Source organism: Aedes aegypti, chromosome 1 (genome assembly GCF_002204515.2).
Source record: "Aedes aegypti strain LVP_AGWG chromosome 1, AaegL5.0 Primary Assembly, whole genome shotgun sequence".
Taxonomy (NCBI): Eukaryota; Metazoa; Arthropoda; class Insecta; order Diptera; family Culicidae; genus Aedes; species Aedes aegypti.
In genome coordinates this window covers 271,331,066-271,353,261 of record NC_035107.1, presented here as the reverse complement: position 1 = coordinate 271,353,261, position 22,196 = coordinate 271,331,066, and the positions used below count along the sequence as shown (strand labels likewise).

The 22,196-nt window shown below is 41.7% G+C and overlaps 1 protein-coding gene across 8 annotated transcripts in view; it reads right to left on the bottom strand.

Annotated features, from left to right (window-relative positions):
* Window positions 1-22,196, bottom strand: part of LOC5576390 (sodium/calcium exchanger 1) — a 641,354-nt gene that overhangs the window by 113,668 nt on the left and 505,490 nt on the right. The gene's annotated exons all lie outside the window — the stretch shown is intronic.

Below are 22,196 nucleotides of genomic sequence, written 5' to 3'. Positions count from 1 at the left end.
GGCGTTTTTCCCCCAGAGTTGATTAAAGTTTAGGTCCTTCAATAAGCTTTTTGAGGTCAAATTTAACATATGTTTTGCACGTAATACAAACTATGATAGTGCACAAGTTGGCTCTCGGCAATAGTTTCAGTAATTTGGTTATTTATCGACCTAAAATATGACATTGAAAATCGCACAAAATTGCAACGAAAACAGCGAAAAACGTTTCTATACGATTTTATAGATTTGGTTGAGAAAAACACATGGAAAAATATTAGGAAAAGCATTTTTATCTATTTGCTATGATCCAGGGTGAAAAAAAGCATTCTAAAACACATCGTTCGTCCAAATCGATGGTGGCGCGTTTTGCCCCCTATGGGCATTGTTGGCGCAAGAATGGGGACCGCTACCCTACGCGTAGCACCAGCAAGCGATGCAGATAACTTTCCCCGCACGGGCGGCTGCTACCACCAAGCAATTGAAAGCAGCATCCAAAATTTCTGTATCTCTCCCTTTTTCTTAAATTCTCCTTTGTCATCCTTTTTTGAGCCTTCTGCCTATTGAATTGCCGAATTATATAAACCCCCAACATCAGAAGCAAAATACAGTAGTTGTACGAATTGAATTGTTGAAGCCACACACGCCGTTTGATTTCATCCCGTTTTTCCCGAAAGTTTTGCCGGTAGTTTGTCCGCCTTGTGACCCGTTTTCACGCGCTTTTTTGGACCTCACGCTTACATATGGTCCATCGAACCGGATCGCGAAGTCTTCGCCGCGAACCGCGTAGTCTGTGACCGCTAGTGCCCGTAAATTGGCCCCGTCGCCGCCGTATCGGCCCCGAGTGCTTCTGCCATTTGGCATAATAGTGGTGCAGAACAAAGCAGCAAGTGAGAATTGTGTCGGACAGTGACTTTTGTTGAACGACAAGTGCGTGAAATTCACCAGGATGGATAAGCTAATCCGCGAACGTAAATCGCTCGAACCGCGGTTGAAACGTATTTCGGATACGGTGGACAAAATAAGACCAGAAGAAGCCGAAGAAGTCGATATTCAAATCGAGCTGGACGCTTTGAGTGATGTGTGGGCTGCGTTCTGTTCAGTACATAAGAAGATTCTGGACAATAGTGAAGATGACGAAGCTTACGATGACGCAGTGCACCGCCAAGGGCGTTTCGAAGCATGCTACAGAGCATTGAAGAATCGTTTATTGAAAATGCTAAAGGTAGTGAAGGATCGTGATGGTGTCGTTTCTCAGCAAATTCCGCCGAACGACGTCATCAGACAGCTAGCCGATCAGCAGGCCGAGTTTCTTAGATTGATGTCTTCCAATATGGCTGCCGGCCCTAGTTTCTCGGCCGTCGTGCACAGTAACGCTCCAGCATCTCCTCTCTCGGATCTCAAGCTGCCTAGGATGAATATGCCCATTTTCAGCGGGAATTACCTAGAGTGGCAATCCTTCTACGACTTGTTCGACAGCTTGGTGCATCAAAATCCGTCACTGAAGGACAGCCAGAAGCTGTACTTCCTGAAAACCAACCTCGCCGGAGAAGCTGCATCTTTGATTTCCCACCTGAAAATTGAAGATGCCAATTATCAATCGGCACTGCAGAAGCTGAAATCCAGGTATGACAAACCACGTGAGATCGCTAATCAACACATCAAGCGATTTCTAGCTCAGCCAGCTCTGACGTCATCCTCATCACAGGGCTTGCGATCGCTTCATGACGTGTCTGATGAGGTTATTCGGGCCCTCAAAGCAATGAATAGGGAAGACCGCGACACGTGGCTTCTGTTCATACTGAGCGAAAAGGTGGATCCCGATACCAAGCATTTGTGGTGCCAGAAGATGGCCGAAATGGATGAGGCGAACATCAACCTCCAGTGCTTCCTCAAGTTCGTCGAGTCCCGCAGTTTCGCTCTCCAATCCGCTCAACCTAGTAAACCGAAAATCAGTGTGCCCTTCAAGCAACCTTTAAAGGCCACACCTCAAAACCGAGGAGCTACCGCATTCGTCGCCACGAACCCTCCGTTTTGCAACGTTTGCAACAAGCAAAGCCATCATCTCTACCAATGTGGTAAGTTCATTCACATGAACTACGAAGATCGACTCGCTCACGTCACTAGAATGAGGCTGTGCAACAATTGCCTGAAAATACATTCCGGTGAAAGCTGCCAATCAGGTACGTGTAGGAAATGCAACTTACCTCACCATACCTTGCTTCACCCAGTTTCGTCATTCGCAATTTCACAACCTTCAACATCCTCATCAGTCAGAGCCCCTGCAAATCCTGGAACTGCAGCTCAGTCCCTAATTTCGGCCCTCGACTCACCAACCTGCCTCGATGCGTCAAGCGTCCTACTAGCAACCGTTGCCATCAATGTCTTGGACTGCCATGGTCGGCCTCACGCCTGTCGTGCCGTTCTAGATTGCGCATCGCAAGTCAGCTTCATCAGCCATGATTTTTGCCGACAACTTGGTCTCAAAACATCAGCAGCCAACATGGATCTCGAAGGCATTTCTTCCACCCCAGCACACGCCGATAAATGCGCCGAAATCATCATTGCTTCTCGCTGTACGGATTATCGCACCTCCGTATCATGCATGGTGTTAGAAAGAATTACCAAAATGCTTCCCTGCAAGCCAGCGCATATCGATGATTGGCCTATACCAGGATCAATTCATCTGGCCGATCCACTCTTCCATCGCCCGGGTAAGGTAGAAGTTTTACTGGGCATTGAATTATTCTTTCAGCTGCTCGAGCCTGGCAAAATCGCCCTCAGTCCCGACGACAGCTTGCCAACACTACAAAACACCAAGCTCGGCTGGGTGGTCGCTGGTCGTTATCACGATTCGAACACTTCGATTAGATCTCACGCTTCGACCTGCCTCTTGACTTCCACCGACGACGATCTCTCTCAGCAGTTGCGTAAGTTTTGGGAACTCGAGGAGTACGCTCCAACGTCGAACCATCTCACCGAAGAAGAGCAACGGTGCGAACAACACTTTGTTGACCACACCATTCGCGATGAGACGGGAAAATTTATTGTGCGTCTCCCATTCTTGATGGATCCCAATCAGTTAGGTGAGTCCCGACTAATTGCAGAGAAACGCTTTCGCCATATAGAGAGAAAGCTTGACCGGAACCTACCGCTCAGAAGTGAGCACCATGCGTTCATCCGGGAATACATTGATCTTGGGCACATGTCACTCGTTGAGGATACTACCACCGCAAGCAAATCAGTTTATCTCCCACACCATTGCGTGGTCAAATCAACAAGTTCGACCACCAAATGCCGAGTGGTGTTCGATGCGTCGGCAAAAACTACCAGTGGTCTCTCTCTGAATGATGTGCTGATGTGTGGCCCCGTAGTTCAGGACTCCCTGATCAATATATTGGTTCGATTTCGCTTCCCACCAATCGTTCTTGTTGGTGATGCGAAGCAAATGTATCGCATGGTATGGCTGCATGAGCTCGATCGTGACTTCCTCAAAATTCTGTGGAGGTGGAGCAAGAATGATCCAATAGAGGAGTATCGTCTAAATACCGTTACCTTTGGGACCAAGAGCGCATCCTATTTAGCGACGAAATGCGTGCAGCAACTTTTGAACTCCTATCGGGAGCACTATCCTGCAGCCGTTGAGAAGGCGGAAAAGGGCATCTACGTCGATGACGTTCTCACCGGCGCAGACTCTGAAGAAGAAGCAAGGTTGTTACGAGATCAGCTCATTGAAATGTTTGGCGCCGGCGGATTCCACCTCCGGAAATGGGCTTCGAACAGCGCGGCAGTATTAGAAGGAGTTCCTGTTGCTGACCTGGAAATGAAAATTCCGATTGAGGAGAGCGGTAGCTGTACAATCAAGGCCCTTGGAATGCAGTGGCAGCCGTGCAGTGACGAGTTCCAGTTCTCCTACCAACCAACCGAGATCCTTCAGCCCACAAAACGCAGCATCCTATCGCAGATCGCTAGTCTATTCGACCCCCTCGGCCTTCTAGCACCAGTCATAGTGAAGGCAAAATTGGTGATGCAGCGTATGTGGGAGCTGAAGGTGGCCTGGGATGCAACTCCCCCCGGTGAGTTAACCAACGATTGGTTAGTTTTGGTGCAAAAGTTCTCGCTTCTCAACTCGTTTCAGATTCCCCGACGTGTAATCGACATGCGCAACTGGACTCGTCTCTACCTGCACGGCTACTGCGACGCATCTGATGTGGCCATGGGCGCTTGCATCTATATTCGAGCTGTGGGCAACGACGGTAGTACTTCGTCCCATCTACTCTGCGCTAAATCGAAGCTGGCACCTATTGGCAACGGCAGAACGACTACACCCAGGCTTGAATTGTGTGCGGCAGTTATTCTCGCACGATTGATCACCAACGTCAGAGCTGCTCTTTCCACGACGATCTTCTATGAGGTGCGAGCGTTCTCCGACAGCAAGGTTGTCTTGGCATGGCTGGCTGGCGGCGCTGCGAAGTGGAAAACCTTCGTGGCTAATCGTGTCGCAGAGATATCCACTCACCTTCCGCCCATCAACTGCACTCACGGTACTCTTCACAATCCGGCGGATTTAATCTCTCGGGGAGCCTTTCCCGAACAGCTTCACACTAATACTCTTTGGTGGCACGGACCAGCCTGGGATCCATCTGAGAGTAAAAACGAAACAGCACCAAACAGCGATTTGGACACTATTGATCGACGGCACGTAGACAGAGAGCAACGAACCACAGCCGTGGTTTGCTTCATTGTGTATGAGAATCGTTTTTTGTACGACATGATGGACAGGTACTACCCGGATCTCAAAATCCTTCTCCGAGTCACAGCTCGCATTCTTCGTTTTGGACACCCTGAGTTCCGAGACTCTACCCGGCTCTCTCCAGATGAAATCACATCGGCTCTGAGAAAGTACCTGCAGCACACACAACAACAAAATTTCTCCGGGGAGCTCAGTCGATTGCAGAAAGGTCTTAGCGTCGATCGTAGTAGTTCGCTACGACAACTCAATCCATTCCTGGATGAGCACGGCCTCGTCAGGGTGGGCGGCAGGCTCCAAGAATCGGATCTCAGTTACGACAACAAGCATCCGATCGTGCTGCCCCGACATTCGATATTGACATCGTTAATTCTTCTGCATGAGCACCAAGAGCATCTCCACTGTGGCCCTCAGTCGTTATTAGCTGCTACACGGACTCGGTTCTGGATACTACGCGGCAGCAGTGCCGCCCGAAAGATCTGTCGTGATTGTGTGAAATGCAATCTAGTCCAACCTGCTCGCATTCACCAACAAATGGGACAGCTACCTGCCGACAGATTGAAGCCACTGCCTCCGTTTGCCATCACAGGCGTTGATTACGCCGGTCCGGTGAACATCGTCGGACGAAGAACACGTGGAGCAGTGCCATCAAAAGGATACATTTCGCTGTTCGTTTGCCTGGGAACACGAGCAGTGCACCTAGAAGCAGTATCGGATCTAAGTGCCCCTTCGTTTCTCGCTGCCTTCACCCGGTTCACCAGTCGGTACGGAGTGCCCAGCAAGATGTATTCTGATAATGCAACGAACTTCCGAGCCGCAGCTAGGACACTCCGTGAGCTATACCAGCAAATTGATGCAACTGAACACAGCGATGAAGTCAACGACTTTTTCACCGACAAACAGGTTCAATGGCTCTTCATACCCGCTCGATCTCCACATCACGGTGGGCTGTGGGAGGCTGGAATAAAGGTGGCGAAGACCTTCCTCAACAAAATCGGAGGTAACTATAATTACACCTTTGAAGAATTAAGCACTCTTCTTGCCCAGGTTGCTGCGTGCATGAACTCTCGTCCGATTTCTCCAATTTCGGATGACCCTGCGGATCCTCAGCCGCTCACGCCCGCCCATTTTTTAATCGGTCGCCCCTTGGACGCTTTGCCTGAGGTCAACCATCTCGAACAACAAGTTAGTTCCTTATCAAGGTGGAAATATGTTCAGCGAGTCACCAAGGATTTTAGAGCTCGGTGGCAGTCCGAGTACGTTCTGTCACTGCAGAAGCTATCAAAATGGCAACAATCATCCCCCAACATTGCCGAAGGTGATTTTGTGCTCCTGGTTGACGACAACGAGAAGCCTCAGCAGTGGCCGTTGGGCCGTGTTCAAGAGCTTTTCCCCGGAAATGATGGACACGTCAGAGTGGTTGCGGTCAAGACAGCTAAGGGAGTTTTCCGTCGAGACGTCAGGAAGCTTAGACGGTTCCCTCTCGACAACGACGAGTACGTTCCTGGAAGACATGGAGTGGAAATTCCTACTCGTAATTTGGTGGGCGGATTATGTTGGCGCAAGAATGGGGACCGCTACCCTACTCGTAGCATCAGCAAGCAATGCAGATAAATTTCCCCGCACGGGCGGCTGCTACCACCAAGCAATTGAAAGCAGCATCCAAAATTTCTGTATCTCTCCCTTTTTCTTAAATTCTCCTTTGTCATCCTTTTTTGAGCCTTCTGCCTATTGAATTGCCGAATTATATAAACCCCCAACATCAGAAGCAAAATACAGTAGTTGTACGAATTGAATTGTTGAAGCCACACACGCCGTTTGATTTCATCCCGTTTTTCCCGAAAGTTTTGCCGGTAGTTTGTCCGCCTTGTGACCCGTTTTCACGCGCTTTTTTGGACCTCACGCTTACAGGCATAATACCCCCAGTTCCCCTACGTTGCATACATAAGAGCGTTTGATCAGATGTTATTATAGTTATGGATGTTCGATTATAGTAGGGTAAATTATGTGTTTTGGACAGGCTAAGGATATGTCTGGAAACGGCGATTGATTAACTGCATTATATACTAATATTTTATTACCTAATGTTACTTACATTACCCATTGTACTTTGAGTTTCTGGGGAGCAAAAGCTTACAAACTGTAGTATTAGCTTCCAAAATAGCGTTTTTTGGCGACCTGTCTGTTATACATTTCGGACACCAAATATACATTTTGGACACCCTCATGTGAATATAATTCGGACAGGGGCGTTATCTCAATATCCATGCAATGGTTTCTTAAAAAGACGATCATAACATAAAATTTTAGGAGTTTACATGTGACTTATGCATGTTTTCGCTTATCGAATGTGTATATTAGTGATAATCAATAATTTCATGTAATGCAAGCATATATCATCAGATCCACGAAAAACGCCTGCAAGTATGCATGCATTCAGTGTGTTTCATCAGATGGCCAAATTATATCAACTGAACAAAAACCATAATATATTCTGGACATCACCTGATTTATGCCTTATATACTCATGTTAAGATTTTAAATGAACTTAGCTTAAATTTTAGACATATTTTATCATGTTGCCACTTATAAATTTTTTATGAATGCCAATTCTGAGCGCTATTATTGCATTTAATGTATGTTCTTAAAATGTACATCCTCTTGCATTCGTAGGTTTCACAGATGTTCTGTTGATACAATTTACAATTTTGATATTTATGAAGCCAATTTGTAATTGTTATGGGAATCGTTATTCTTAATAATCAGCATAGTGTTTTAATAATGCAATACATGATTTCCCGTACATATATTCCTCACCATCTCATTGGAAATGAGCATACTAAACGACTAGCCTGTCCAAATTATATGCATGTCCAAGTTATATACGTTACCCTATACATGGTGATTCGAAAAATGTGCATTTGTAAGGTTCCAATTGGCACGTAACTACAACGTGGAAGTTTAATTCAAACGGCTGTTTAGGTGTTATGAAATAGAAGTGGCCGTTTTTCCACACGAGTTGATACAAGTTTAAGTCCTTCAATACGCTTTTTAAGGATAAATTCGATGCTTTTTTCGCATAGAATACAAACTATGGGAGTGCACAAGGCGATTATCGGTGATAGTTTCAAAAGTTTTGTTTTTATCGACCTGAAAAATGACCTAGAAACTAACACAAAACTACAACGAAAAAAGCGAAAAGCGTTTTTTAGAGTTTTTCACGATTTTTATTACATTTTCTATTATCTCGAGTGAAAATCAGCGTCCCAAAGGACGTCGTTCGTTCAAAACGAGGGTGGCGCATTTCACCCCAATGCGCATTTTACACTCCGTTCCCCTACTTGTTTTGTCCAACGTGTAGTGAAAAATGCAAACAAGAAGCCGTGGGTGAGCTTCTCTACTAAATGGATGATCCTCAACTCCTAAAGGTAGATAGTACTTAGCACTAAAACTTCGCCGAAGACAGTACTGTGCTATCCCTTTTGGCATACGAGATATTCAACAACACCCCCAAAGTGATGAAATCCCATAAGCCCTGGGTCTCCTATAACGCAGATTTCTATTACGCCCCCCCAACCATGTGCCTAATAGGAGAACTGACTGTATACCCAAAATTTGAGTTTAATCCAAAAAGTGTGACAAAATCTCAAAAATCGTAAAAAAAAGTTTTTTGAAGTAAAACCAACGAAAATCATTTAAAAATTAAGCAAACATGTGTTTTTGGCCTAAGCTTAAGCGTTTGGTACTAAAATTGGGACAGAGCTTTAGGACCCTATTGCATGAACGATTACGAAGTTCGAGCCTTCGAATGACTACTATGTATTGGTGATAAAAGTAATTGTTCGGGTCGTTCGTCCTGTGCCCAAAAAGTCAGAAAATGGTCTTTCACTCATATATACGAGATATAAGTCGGACATTCAAACCAGGAAACGTGTAGTTTTGTACCAGTGGTCGTACAAAACTTTATTTTCTTGCAATGCGTCACACTTCTCATTATTCAGAAATCAGATCGAATTTTTCAAAGAACTTCGTTCAAATGTGATACGATGCAGCAGGCGTCGGTATTGTCAAATGCTTGACATGCTTAAGATATCTAAGCCCATTTAAGTTACATCTATGTGTTGAAATCCTATTTCTGCACTTAAAAATTCTACTTACTGACGAAAGTAGCCGTCTGACCAATGACTGCATGCAAACAAAACGAATAAAAGAAAGAAAAAAAACGTAAGATGAAATCAAACCAGGAGCGAAACAACAAAGTTGATGAAAATAAATCACACAAACTAATTTATGTCTCTTCCATCTCTTCATAAACACTGATAAACGTTAAAATTTCACGGTCGGTTGCAACTCTTGACACTACTTTGCCGAGACAATTACCAGCCGACTCAACCGTACTGAGCGTCATAGTTTTCCGAAGTAAAACCAAAATGAAATAAAATTGCCCGGCTTAGGTACTAGCGCTACCACGGAGCAGTTAATGGGCAAACTTTTTGCGGGCTCTCGTAAGCTTTAGTGGTTAGTGATGGTGGTGGCAATGGAGAAGACAGGTTCGTTACAGACAAAAAGATTACGCTGAACTCTACAATCCTTTTTAGTAGTATTGGACGGTGTTAGAAATTCAGTGGAAATCCTTTTAAAGTTTTGCGAATTGAGTGGGATTTGAATTTGCTACTCATTCAGACTAATTAGTTCGCTGAACTGTGAGTTATCGGTTTATTCGGTTTTTCATTTTCTGTCTAGCTTGACAGTTTCGTGTACCAGAGTATCAGAATTCATCCAGTTCTTGGAATTCCGAACTGGTCTACAAGTCTTCAAACATTGAGAACATGATTCCCTTTCCCACTGATGTACTCAAATAACGGACCACCCCAAACTATTTGTCTACTGTCGACATCACTATCGTCATCATCTTCATCAGAAGCAGTAACATCCCTATCCGTTGTTCCCAAACCTGTCACACAAGCCAAACAAGATGCAGCGGATAACTTTGTCGTGCAGTTTGCGGTGGGAAAAAGTTTTTAAGAAAATGAAAATGCTTTTGTTTAAAAAACTGCACCATTGCTAATGGCAGCCGCCAACATGCTCGCTTTCTGGTAGGTCGTTTTAGCGGACCCAAGTCAAACGCCAAATCGACCGATCCCTAACAGAAAGCGAACACGTTGACGGCAGATAGTAGCATTCGTAAAAAGCTGGATATGAAAATGAAGCGTAACATTTGAAAATGATTTTCAAAAGGGTCTATCTGATAATGGGATACCTAGAAGGACCAAACTGGACATAAAAGGGCCTTACTGAAAATATTCATTAAAAACAGATTGATCCTTTCGTTCATTGTTCATTACTCTCATATTCTTATAACGTTTAATCTGTCATTATATTGGGGTTTTCTCACGAAATCTTTTGATTTTGTTCTATACCTAAGCCAATAGCAATTATGGAGCAGTTGTCAATCTTCTAGGAAACATTTTCAATTTTCTATTGGCGCCTTAAATAGCCTGCCATTCCCGGTATTGTCCCTCCGTCGTCCGTCCTCAGACCCCTCGTTCGAGAATGTGGCACATTCTGCTGCCCTGCTTCTTCCCCAAAACAGAAATACTTGAAGAGGGTGCTGCCAGTAACCGTTTATCCGAGCGCACAAAAAGCAGCACCAGCTCCGAACAAATCGCCAAGTTGAAGGTACAGTTTGAAAAAGTTGTTTTGACATCGTTGGGAAACCGTAGTAACTAACTGAAACTTTGACTCTCGGAAGCATAACCGGCTGACAGGAGGTTATCGTAGCGAGTTTCTCAAACATTCACAAAACCATCACGGATCGGTGCGTATGGGAGATTTAAAGCTCGTCGAAATTTAACTCGCCTAGATGTAGACTACTTTCGTGCCGAGGCACGAATTTGGCATACATTCAGGCACATCCAGGATTAATTTCATGCGCTCTTTCTTATGATATTTATCGTTCAATTCTTTTCATTGCAAGAAATCGATAAAATTTAATTAGACTAAGCCATTGTAGCCTGCAAAAAGACCAATCGTTCACATTTGTACGGTCTGTCACGGATGGGAAAAATTATTGCTTCCCTTTGGAACGCGCGCGTGGCCACAAAATGGCACGAAACGATTCGATTCTCGAACCCATTCAATGCGGGAAACGGAAGTGGGAAGATAGGGAGAAACCCATTCGCCATTGTGTCGGCATTTGAATCGATGAAAGCCATACGGATGGCGAAGTGGTACGAACGGCAAATACCTATGCCTCAAGGATTCGCAGACAACGTGCAAATTTATTATCGGTTCCACAATGGATCTCCGGGAGAACAATGTCGTCGTCTGGAGGCACTAGGATAAGGTGATAGAGAATTTTATGGTAATCCTGGATGAAGGAAGGCGATATTTATGAAGGGTGTTCATACCGAAAATCCGTTAGGCCACTTTTTGATTGCATCTAAGATCCCGCTTGTGACACATCAAACTTCACGATTTTGCAAAATATGCACATTAGGATTCATTGTGAGACTTTTGGCCACATTGGGCACCGACATGGACATATTGCGATGATGTACGAAATCATCTTGCGGCGTACCGAACTTCAGTTTTTTTTGCAAAACATGTACATTGAGAATCATTTTAAGACTTATGATCACTCGGTCACTACCATTTCGTGAACTTGATTCCTTCGAGGAAGAGAACACTTTGCAATAATTTACAAAACTAATCTTGTGACGTGTCAAATTCCAGATTTTTGCAAAATATGTACATTGATAATTATTTTGAGACGGAGTTGGTGGTCTAATGGCTACCACTTCTGTTTCATAAGCAGAAGGTCATGGGTTCAATCCCAGGCGCGTCGCTTTCCGCGTACTTTGTAGTTATATCTTTAACTTGCATTTATCTACATGCATGATACATCACAGTTCATAGCATTTGCTAGAACCCGAGACGGACAGAAATAAACCGTTTTCCTACGCTTCCATTCTTCACCATTATAGCACGCCTTTCCTTACGCCTAGGCATAGGCAGTCTGCTAACCAAACCAGCAAACCTCTCTGACTATATTTCCCGGAACCAGTTTTACGCAAATAGTTATATTTCTGAGGATTTCCAACGAATCTTAATACGTCCGTCGACATTCAACTTCCTATTAGTACTAGTTTCTAGGAAAATTATAAACACTTATAAAACTTCACATCACACAAAAATACAAGCGACAGAATATACCATTTGAATATGACCTCGGATAATCTGGAACATCTCCGGTGTCCGGTAGCCGATGGTAACTGAAACAAAACCAAATTTTCCGTCGACTGCTTCTGGATGTATCCAAATTAATCAATTTTTCATAAAGTTATAAGCATTTGAATTTAGTTAAAAATTGGCCTATCTCAATCATTTTGCCTATCTCCTGTACATCAGAACATGCGTTCCGTACAATAATCGTCCACTTCTCCGAGGGCACCAGGTTCCCGGAGTGTCTATTGTAGTGCCTAAGTATAATCAAAAAGTTTCAAAATTATTCCCAATGTAAATATTTTGCAAAAACCTGAAGTATGATGAAGTGTCATCTTCCTTGAGAAAACTGAATTCCCGAAGTGTCCATGTTTTGACCAAATATGTTCACAAAAGTTTCACAATGATTTCCAACGTACATATTTTGTAGAAACATGAAGTTTGATGCGTCACAAGACTGGAATCGTACATTATCGCAAGGTGTCCTCTTCTCCGAGGGCACCAAGTTCCCGAAGTATCCATAGTAGTGATCAAATATATCCAAAAAAAATGATACATATTTCATGAAAACATGAAGTAATACGTCGCAAGATAGGTTTGGTACATAAGCGCCGAGTTGCATTTTCCCCGGGAGTTCCCGGATGTCCATGGTAGTCGAAAAGTCTCGAAATGATTCCCAATGTGCATATTTTGCAAAAACATGAAGTTCGATACGTCGCAAGATAGGTTTTGTTCATTTCTGCAAAGTGTCCCCTTCTCCGGGGGCACCAGGTTCCAGGAGTGCCTATGATAGTGGCCAAATATTGTCAAATAGTCTCAGATTTTAGACAAATTTGGTGTTCTACAAGGAAAATGGTGCTAAAAGATTCAAAATTTTTTAGAAATTACCAGATTTATGGTGATTTCACTGAAGGCCATTTTTTATGACTTGAAAATCCACCTTCAAGACTATCACGCCACCTCTAAATCTTAATAGTTTTGGCTCAAACTTTGAGATTTCTCTTCTTATATGATTTGAATTCATTAGAGCACACGAATTTTTAGTTTTGAGAACATTTGAAAAATAAGCCGCACCCTATTACACATCCTCTCAACCCCTCTACCAGCAGCTTCATTTTTTACCGTCAAAAACACATTCAAATCGCGATAACTTTTTTGTTTCTTGATATTTTTGCACCATTTTTTCACAAGTTCTCAAAAAACTTTTCTTGTTTAAGAACCCGTGTCGATATTAATCATTGGTGATCTGGTTTTTAAGATATTCCGATGTTCCTTGAGTGACCGACATTCTCTTTATTAAATGTCTTTGGCGGCCATTTTGTTTTACGTCAATCTATATAAAAAAAATGTGTGCTATAGAGTACCAGATTATAGGCAGCAAATCGGTTGAGTATTATTGGAGCTATCTGAATATTACGATAAGATGTTGAAGTTTTCAAGATCTTTATTTGGCCAGCGTGATTCCAGACACATTAAAGCTCATTACAATATAAATTATCAATATCGACACAGATTCTAAAACTAGAAGACTTTTTTGAAAACTTGTAAAAACAGATAACTTAAGAAACTTTCAAAAGATTTTCTGTCACGTTCTCCCTCGAACTTTTTTGCTTCTTTTCAGAAGCTGAAAAAGATTCTTTCGAATAGTTGAAAAAGCTTCTTTTCAGAAGCTGGAAATAAATCTACTCAGAAGTTGGAAAAGATTTTTTTCCAGGAGCTGGAAAAGCTTCGTCACAGAAGCTGGAAGGGCTTCTTCTAGAAGCTGAGAAAGATTCTTGCAGAAGCTGCAAAGGCCTTCAGAAAGTTTCCCTTAAGCTACAAAAGTAACAAGTGCAGAAGGAGGAAAAGCTTCTCAAAGAAATTGTAACAATTTTTTCGTAAAAGTATCTCTCAGAACCAAAAAAAGCTTCTCGAATGAGCTAGAAAAGCTTCGCACAAGGTGTGAACAAATCTTTCTCCAGAACTTTCAGAAGCTAGAAAATCTTGAATTATTCAGGACATTCTGCAAGAATTTTCAAAGACTTGTTCCAGAACCTTTTACAAGACGTATTGTACAAATCTCCCAGAACATTTTTGGAATGTTTTACAGAATTTTTGAGTAACTTTCTTCCTAGTTCAATTCCAAGAGAGTTTCTGGATAAAGTTTTGAATTTATCCGGAGACTCTCTTGAAATTCAACTAGGAATGCAAAACGATTTCGTTCAGAAATTCTACAAGTCTTAGTGCTGGAATTTTCTGAGACTTTCAGTTACCCAGCTGAATTTCTAAAGGTCCTCCTTCATTAACCGGAAGTTCATCTAGTAGTTCAAAAGTTTCTTAAAAATTCCTTTGGAATTTGCTTCATTTCACTGATCTTTTCACAATGAGTTTTGCTGAAAGGTCGTTTTTCACAGCTCATCAAAATTTTTTACAAGAACTCTTTCCAAGCTTTATTCAAGAAATCTCCAAAGGTTTGTATAGGATGTTTTCCAGGAATTTTCTGGGAGTTTCTCCAAAACTTGTTCAAAACTGCATCCAGAAATCGTGGAATTCCATCATGGATTTTGAAAGGTTTTGTTTAGCAATTTTTCAGAACTGTTTTCCTGGAATTCTCCGAAACTGTTTTTAGGAATTATCATTGTCTACTTCTAGAAGTTCCCTAAGCCTCCTTTCACAAAAAAATGCAAGAAATTTCGTCAAAGAACCTTCTCCATTAGTTTTTAAATGTTTCTCTGGGGTATCTTTCAGGAATTCACCCCCTTCCACCCACATTTTTTTTCATTATCTCCAAAAAATTTTCCACCAATTATTACAGTTTTCCTTCTGAAATTCACTGGTTCTTCTTTTTCTTTACCAGGGTTTCTTTCTACAGTAATCCATGAAAAAAATCATTCTAGATATTGTTTGCATATCTTCCCAGGTTTTTTTTTTACAGATTTTAAACCAGAATATTAAGAGACTTCTTCCAGAACTTCTTGCACTATATTTCAGAAATCTTATAGAAATTCCCCAGGAAGTTTTCCTAGAATTTTTGTCGCTTTCTCACAAGGGAAGGTCATGATGGTGTTACACGGGGTTTACAACCGGACTATTTTTGTTAGGATCTCCATGTCGAAATATGAAAAACCCCAAAGCCTTTCGGGTGATGGACCAGTGGTGTAGCCAGGAGGGGCTCAGTAAGGTTTGATTGTTTACGAATATAATATTATTGAGTCAATTGAAAATTTGTCAAAAAGATTTTTTTCAGTATTTATTACGATAGTAATAAACAGAATTGGCATTAATGTATGTTTGTAATGTAATTTTATGCCATTGGCGTAACTAACATGGAGTATGGATACCAAAACAAATTTGTTTTTTTTTTTTTGAAATAGTATACCAACAAGAAACCCATCCTGATTGCGCCTATGGCATGTTAAAACATACATATTTTAAACATACATCAATATCAATTCTGTTCTCTATCATTACAATAATTACTAAAACAATATTTTAATCAAATTTCCAATTAGCTTAATAATATAATATACGTACAAAATTGCCCCTTTTATTTATTTATTTATTTATTTATTTGTCATCGTCTTGAACCACAAAAACAATTCCCCAGACTGTAGCTTATTCTAAGTTCCTTATCCTATTCTTGAACACATACTTTGAGATATTAAAATCAAAAACAGCACTCACATTATTAAACGAACAAAAACATTTATCCAACGGATTATTATATCCGTAGGAAGTCCTATGACGTCTAACAAACAGCAGATCACGTTCACGCAATTGACGAGATGGAGCACATTAAGTAGCAACGATGGACAATCAACATTACCTACTAACAAGTCGAAAACAAAAAGTCTCTGCAATTTAGCTCTTCTAGCCGAGAGTGTTTCCAGAGCGACGAGGTTGCAGCGGCTTGTGTAATCCGGGAGATCGGTTGGATGTATCCAGGGCAGCTGGCGAAGAGCGTATCGAATGAAGCAGCGTTGAACTCTTTCCATCCGGATAATCTGCGTCGTATGATGCGGTGACCACACGCAGACGGCGTATTCCAAAATGCTTCGGACTAGCGAGCAATATAACGATTTAATAGCGTAGATGTCTTTGAAGTGACTGGTACAACGCCGAATAAATCCAAGGACAGCAAACCCTTTAGCTGTGGCGATGCATATGTGTTCGTTGAACTGTAATTTGCTGTCAACGGTGACACCGAGATCGCGAATGGATTCGACGCGCTTCAAAGTTTCTGATCCAACAGAGTATTCGAATTCAATTCGTGACTGTTTTCGGGTGAAGGTAATGCACTTGCACTTTTTGGTGTTCAATTCCATGCCGTTTTCGATACACCACTGCTGAAGCTCGTCTATATCGGCTTGAAGCGCGCAGCATTCGGGAAGAGACGAGATTGTTCGATATATCTTCAGATCGTCGGCGATGAGCACTTTGCCTGATTTCAAGCGAAAGCAGAGATCGTTCACGAACAGAACAAATACTAGCGGTCCCAGGACGCTGCCTTGTGAGACGCCGGATGTCATGGCGAAATCACGAAATCGTGTGCCGTTGAAATTGACAAATGCGCTGCGATCGCACTTCGCAACAGCAAGGTCGTGCGGAACTCTGTCGAACGCTTTGGAAAAATCTAAATAAATAGCATCCACTTGTTGTTTGCTCTCCAACGCAGTTGAGACGTCATTCGTGAAGGACAACAAATTCGAAGTAGTTGATCGGTTTTTAACAAAGTCGTGTTGAAACTCGGAAATTGTCGGTTTGGCAGCAGCATACATAGCCTTATGAACTAATCCTTCGAACACTTTCGCTACGCAACATAAAATGGAAACGCCGCGGTAGTTTTCGACTGTTTGATTGGAACCAGCTTTAAAAATTGGGCTGGTCGATGCAGTTTTCCATAGCTTTGGAAAAGTACTGCTGCGAAGCGAGCTGTTAAAAATTGCACACAGCGGCGTTTGTAAAGATTCCGAACATTCTTGCCCCTTTTAGAGCGCCTCCTGGCTACACCGCTGGTCCATCATCCGAAAGGCTTTGGGGTTTTTCATATTTCGATATGTAGAATCTAGGTAACAAAAATAGTCCCGTGTAACACCATCGTGACCTTCCCTTGTCAGCTTCATCCAAAAACTCATCTGGAATTCCACTATGTATTCTGTCCGACTTGGTTCAGAAATTCGGTAGGACATTTGCCTAACATTCTTAAGGACTACGTAAATCATCCACGACCTCTTTCAGAAAGTGACTGGGATTACTTCCAGGAATTTTTCAGAACCTCTTCTAGGAGCTTTCCAAAGGTTTCATGTATAGATTTTTGGATTTTTTGAGACTTTATTTAGGAATTTCCAGGAATTTATTTGAAGTTATATTTTCGGGAATTGTCAAATGTTTTACAAACTAGTATTTGAAAACCTTCGAAATGCTCAAAAAATCACGTTTATTTTACTGGCATTACTTTCTTATATTTTCATGTTTTTCAACTTTTATTTCAACTTGCCAGCAATTATTCACCTCTAAACAAGAATTAGACCAAGTTCCCCCAAATAAGAATGATTTTTAAAAAGATATCGAGTTCTGGATGAAAATTTAACTCTCATGTGACATCGACTAGTGGAGATATCCAGTTATAGAAATATCGGCTTATGGAGAGCACGGTGTATGGAAATTTGAAGGGACCGAAAAATTCCATCGAGTTATAGAGTATATCGAGTCATAGAATATCGAGTTGTGGAGAGTCGACTGTATATTCAAAATAACCTTCTGCAATAGCTACCGAACCTTTTCACGAAGTTCCTCCGACATCCGACGTTCTCCGGATATCCTCTAAATCTTTCCTCCGGTTTTCTACCCACTTTCTTCCTTCTGAAATTCACAAAAACTTCTTACTAGAACTCGTTCTGAAATAAATGTTGGGCTTCCTCTCTAACTTGCTTTTGGAAATTCTCCGAAACTTTTACCCAGAATTCTTACCAGAGTTTCTGCAAAAAGTTTTTTTTTTCGGGCCACTGGCTAGAATCATTTCAGAATTTCCTCTGAGATTTTTTCTCGGACTTCCTCGCAGAAATGCACCGTATTTACTCGTGAAATTCTGCTGGAACAGTCTTCAGGACATACTCCGAGGCTTCTCTCTAAACTATTCACTGATTTTTTTTTTGAATTAGCTACTTCCTTCCGTGTTTGTGTCTGGACATTTATTCGAACTTTCTCCAAGATTTTCACAAAAACTCCTCACTTCCTATCAGATTGCTTCAAGGATTTACGTACCTTCTCGTAAAACTATTCCTGAGAAACCTCTGGGACTGTCTTCTGAGAGTCGGTTATCGTTGCGAGAATCATTATAGAGTCATTTCAAGAATTTTGAAGACCTCATTCCATAATGTCTTCCGGGCACCCTCCCGAATGTTTTCTCTGACTTCTTTCTGCAGATTTCCCAGATTTTCACTATGGACTTCCACCCGGAATTTCTTCCGGACTGCATCCAAAAATTGTTCGTGATACCTAGTAGAAATTGTTATCGGATTTAATATGCTATTAGATATAAGACTATTAAACACATCTCCCAAAAATGTTTCCTTCAAAACCTTTAGATTTTCTCTCAAATTAGCTCCTCGAATTCCGCTGCGGCTTCCACATGAACCTTCGGAAAAACTTTTCTAAGACTTGCTCTCGGGGTTTCTTTCCAACTCGGAGTTTGAAGTGAGAAAGCGTCCCAAGCGTTGAAACATCGCCTTAGAAACTTGAAGAGCTACTTCCCAGAATCTGTTAATGCTTCTTCTAATAAAATGGAAAAGCTTCTCCTCAGAAGCTGGAAAAGCTTCTTCCCATAAGCTCGAAAAGCTTCTTTTCAGAAGCTGGAGGAGTTATAACCGAGGAACTAGCAAGCTGGAAAACTTCTCCCTAGAAGCTGTAAAAGTTTCTCCCCAAAAGCTACAAAAGCTTCTCCAAGAAGCATGAAAATCCACCCCAGAAGGAAAGCTTCTCCTAAAAGTTGGAAATCTTCTTCCAAAAGCTAGAAAACCTTCTCCTCTGAAGCTTTTGGTTCTCCCCAAAAAATGGAAAAGCTTTTCCCAAGAAGCAAGAAAAGCTTTTCCACAAAAGCTGGAGAAGCTTCTTCTTAGAAGCTGAAAGAGCTCCTTCCCAAAAGCTGGAAAAGCTTATTTCTAGAAGTTCAAAAAGCTTATTTTCAGAAGCTATCAAAGCTTTGTCCAAAAAGCTGGAAAAGCTTCTCCTTATTAGCTGGGAAAATTTCTCTCCAAAACCTACAAAAAATGTTCACAGAAGCTGTAAAAATTTCTTCCAGACGCTGAAAAGGTTCTCCTTTGAAGTAAGAAGAGCTTCTTTTCAGAAGCAGAAAAATTTTCTCCCCAGAAGCTGGAAAAGATTTTCTCAAGAAGCTAGAAAAGTATAGTATAAACCTCACAAAACTCTCTTGGATGCCCATTAAGCATTCGAAATGATTTCATACAGAAATTGTCCAAGACATTGTCCTGGAATTCTTCGAGACTCACTTCTTCTATAAATTCTTTAAGACTTTTTTCAGCAATATTTCGATTTTTTTCTAGGAAATGTATTCTACAGAATTTTTAGCAATTTCATCATTTTTCAAAATTATTTTCCATTCATATTTTTTCAGAAGTATCTTCTTAAAATTCTATGGACCCATTCCTTATTTCTGTTTTAGAGTACTCCAGGATTTGTTTAGATGTTCTCTAGAGCTTCTTTAAGAATATCTTTGAGGTTCCCTTTGAGTATTCCCAGGAATATCTCCAAGAAATCACTCCAGACATTCTTCGGAACGTCATTCATGATTTCTCCAGGATTTCATATAAGAGCTTTCAGCGACTTCTTTCGGAACTAAATCCAAGCTTTGTTCCAGAAATCTAGCCTTTCTTCAAGGCTTGATCCAGAAACTCTCTAGAAACGAATCAAATAAAAGAAATTTCAGGGTTTTTGTAAAACTCCCTTTGGGAATTATGCAGGACCCTCAAGGAAGTACATGTAATTTATATCTTTTATATCTTTTTTAGGAATTTTTCATCTCTATGACAAGACATCCTTCTGGAATTTCTTCAATATATTTTTATATATTTTTTATATATTCATATTTATTTATATATTCCAATAGCTTCTTCATGCATTCTATAGAGCTTCTTTTAGAACTATTTTGGGATTTTTTTGAGAACTTTCTTTTGTAGTTTTCTAGGAATGCAAAGTAAGCTTCATCCAAAATTTATCCGGTTGCTCCTCCTATGATTCTTTACTTTCAAGTTGCAATTAATCAGAGCACCAGAAGCCGATATCAAAAACCCCAAACTTGACCATTTTGTATGGAAAATCGGCCAATGCAAACGTGATTCTGTCCTGTACTGTAGTATGAACATTTTACTTTGCTAATTCCAGGAAAGAATTTGATAGAACTTTTTGCAGGAGTTTTCCCTCTGAGACTTCCTACAGGAATTTCAGAGATTTCAGAGAATGAATTAGAATTTCCCCAGAATTCTTCAAGTCTACATCCAAGAGTTTTGATGACGTCCTTCTTATTCCAGGTTTTGTTTCCCTGCAATTAAGAACTGATTTCGTGAATTCGCCAAAACTTTCAACAGAAATTGATTGGAACTTCATCCGAAAACTTTTCGGTCCGGTACATTCTTCAGAAGTCCTTTAGAACAACCTTGAAGAATTCTTCAAGAGTTTCTCAAAAGTTTTCAAGGATGTCTCCCATGACTTCACTGCAAGGCTTTCTCCAGCAATTCTTTGGCATTGTTCCCAAGAGCTCGCTGGGATTTCCTACAGGAATACAGTGTAACTTCCTCGATAGATCATCTGAAACTTTCTCTAAGAGTTCTAGAAGGCTTTTTAAGCACAGAGAACAGACGTTCATCTTTAATCGTCAGCGTGTGTAAAGCTTTGTACGGGGCATTTCAAAGTATGTCGTTATGCTCCTGTTACGCGACCGTGTCATCAGAATATAGGAGCTTCAATTTTGCCGCTTTTTACGCTTTGACGCTAGTGTCAGCATCAAAAATTGCCACTTGTCGCTAGCGTTGCTTTGTGTGCCAATGTATGTTGACGTTCACTAGTGCCATCGTGCGGTCAATACGAGTTTGTATGTCGCGCTGTCTGAGTTGGCGGCGCTGACGATTGACTCTTACCCTTACACATGATTTTGATGGAATTTTGTTCGAGCCTCCATGTCTGTTCTCTGTGTTTTAAGTAACGCACCGGAACTTCATCCATGAATATTCCAAAAGTATCATGTTTTCATTTCGGTATTGCTTTTGAAATCAGTGAGAGAATCCTCCGAGAATTTGTTCAACAATTCTTATGAATAGCGCCAGAAATGGTTATGAAATAGATTTGGTGGTGTCCAGAGCAATACTCCGAACTAAAGTAAAAGATACTCAAAAAACTAGATTTGAGTATTGTTCCTTGTAATTTCGCCACAATTGCTTATTTTTCGGCAGATACGCCTTTTTTGATAGTCTTCTTCAGTATCAGTCAGTTGAGCTTGAGCTTGAGCTTGATTGGCCGCCCGTGGATGCTACTCCAGTATCGCCAGATCAGCTGCACTTACACAAGGAACCAACCGAATGACTGCTTGGGACTAACAGATTCCCTCAGTGTATAAGTGCTGGTGATCTTCTATTTTTAGGCTATAATGGCGCCTGCCACGTCAAAATGCAGACCAATGTGGGGAAGGGGGAGGAAATGATGTTGCACTTATACTAGCTCACTGTAGACCGTGGAGTCCGACTGCATCTACGCCAGTTCATGCGGAGTGTATGGATTGGGGGAAAGGCATGGCAGAGAGGTTTGCTTTTGTGGTTAGCAGACTGCCTATAGTGGTTTCTGCGCTCGTGTACATACACGTTACATGTCACCAACCCTACCTAAAGAGTGCTGGTTGAAAATAAAAACAAAGATCAGCTGTTCCCTGCAAAATCAAACGGCACTATTTTCAACCAGCAAAATTGCGCACGTGTTCGTGACACCGCTCGGCGAGAGCTCAATGTATCAGACGTAAGGAAAGGCATGCGCGTGGAAGAATGGAAGCGTTAGTGAAACGGTTTCTTGTCCGTCTCTGGTTCTAGCGTTTGCTATGAACGAATAGTTTGAGTGTGATAAGATTTAGAATGGAAGACAGAAGCAAGTGAGAGATATATAACTACAAAGTACGAGGGAAGGGACGGGCCTGGGATTGAACCCATAACCTTGTGCTTATCAAGCAGAAGCGGGTGCCATCAGACCACCAACCCCGTTTCTTCAG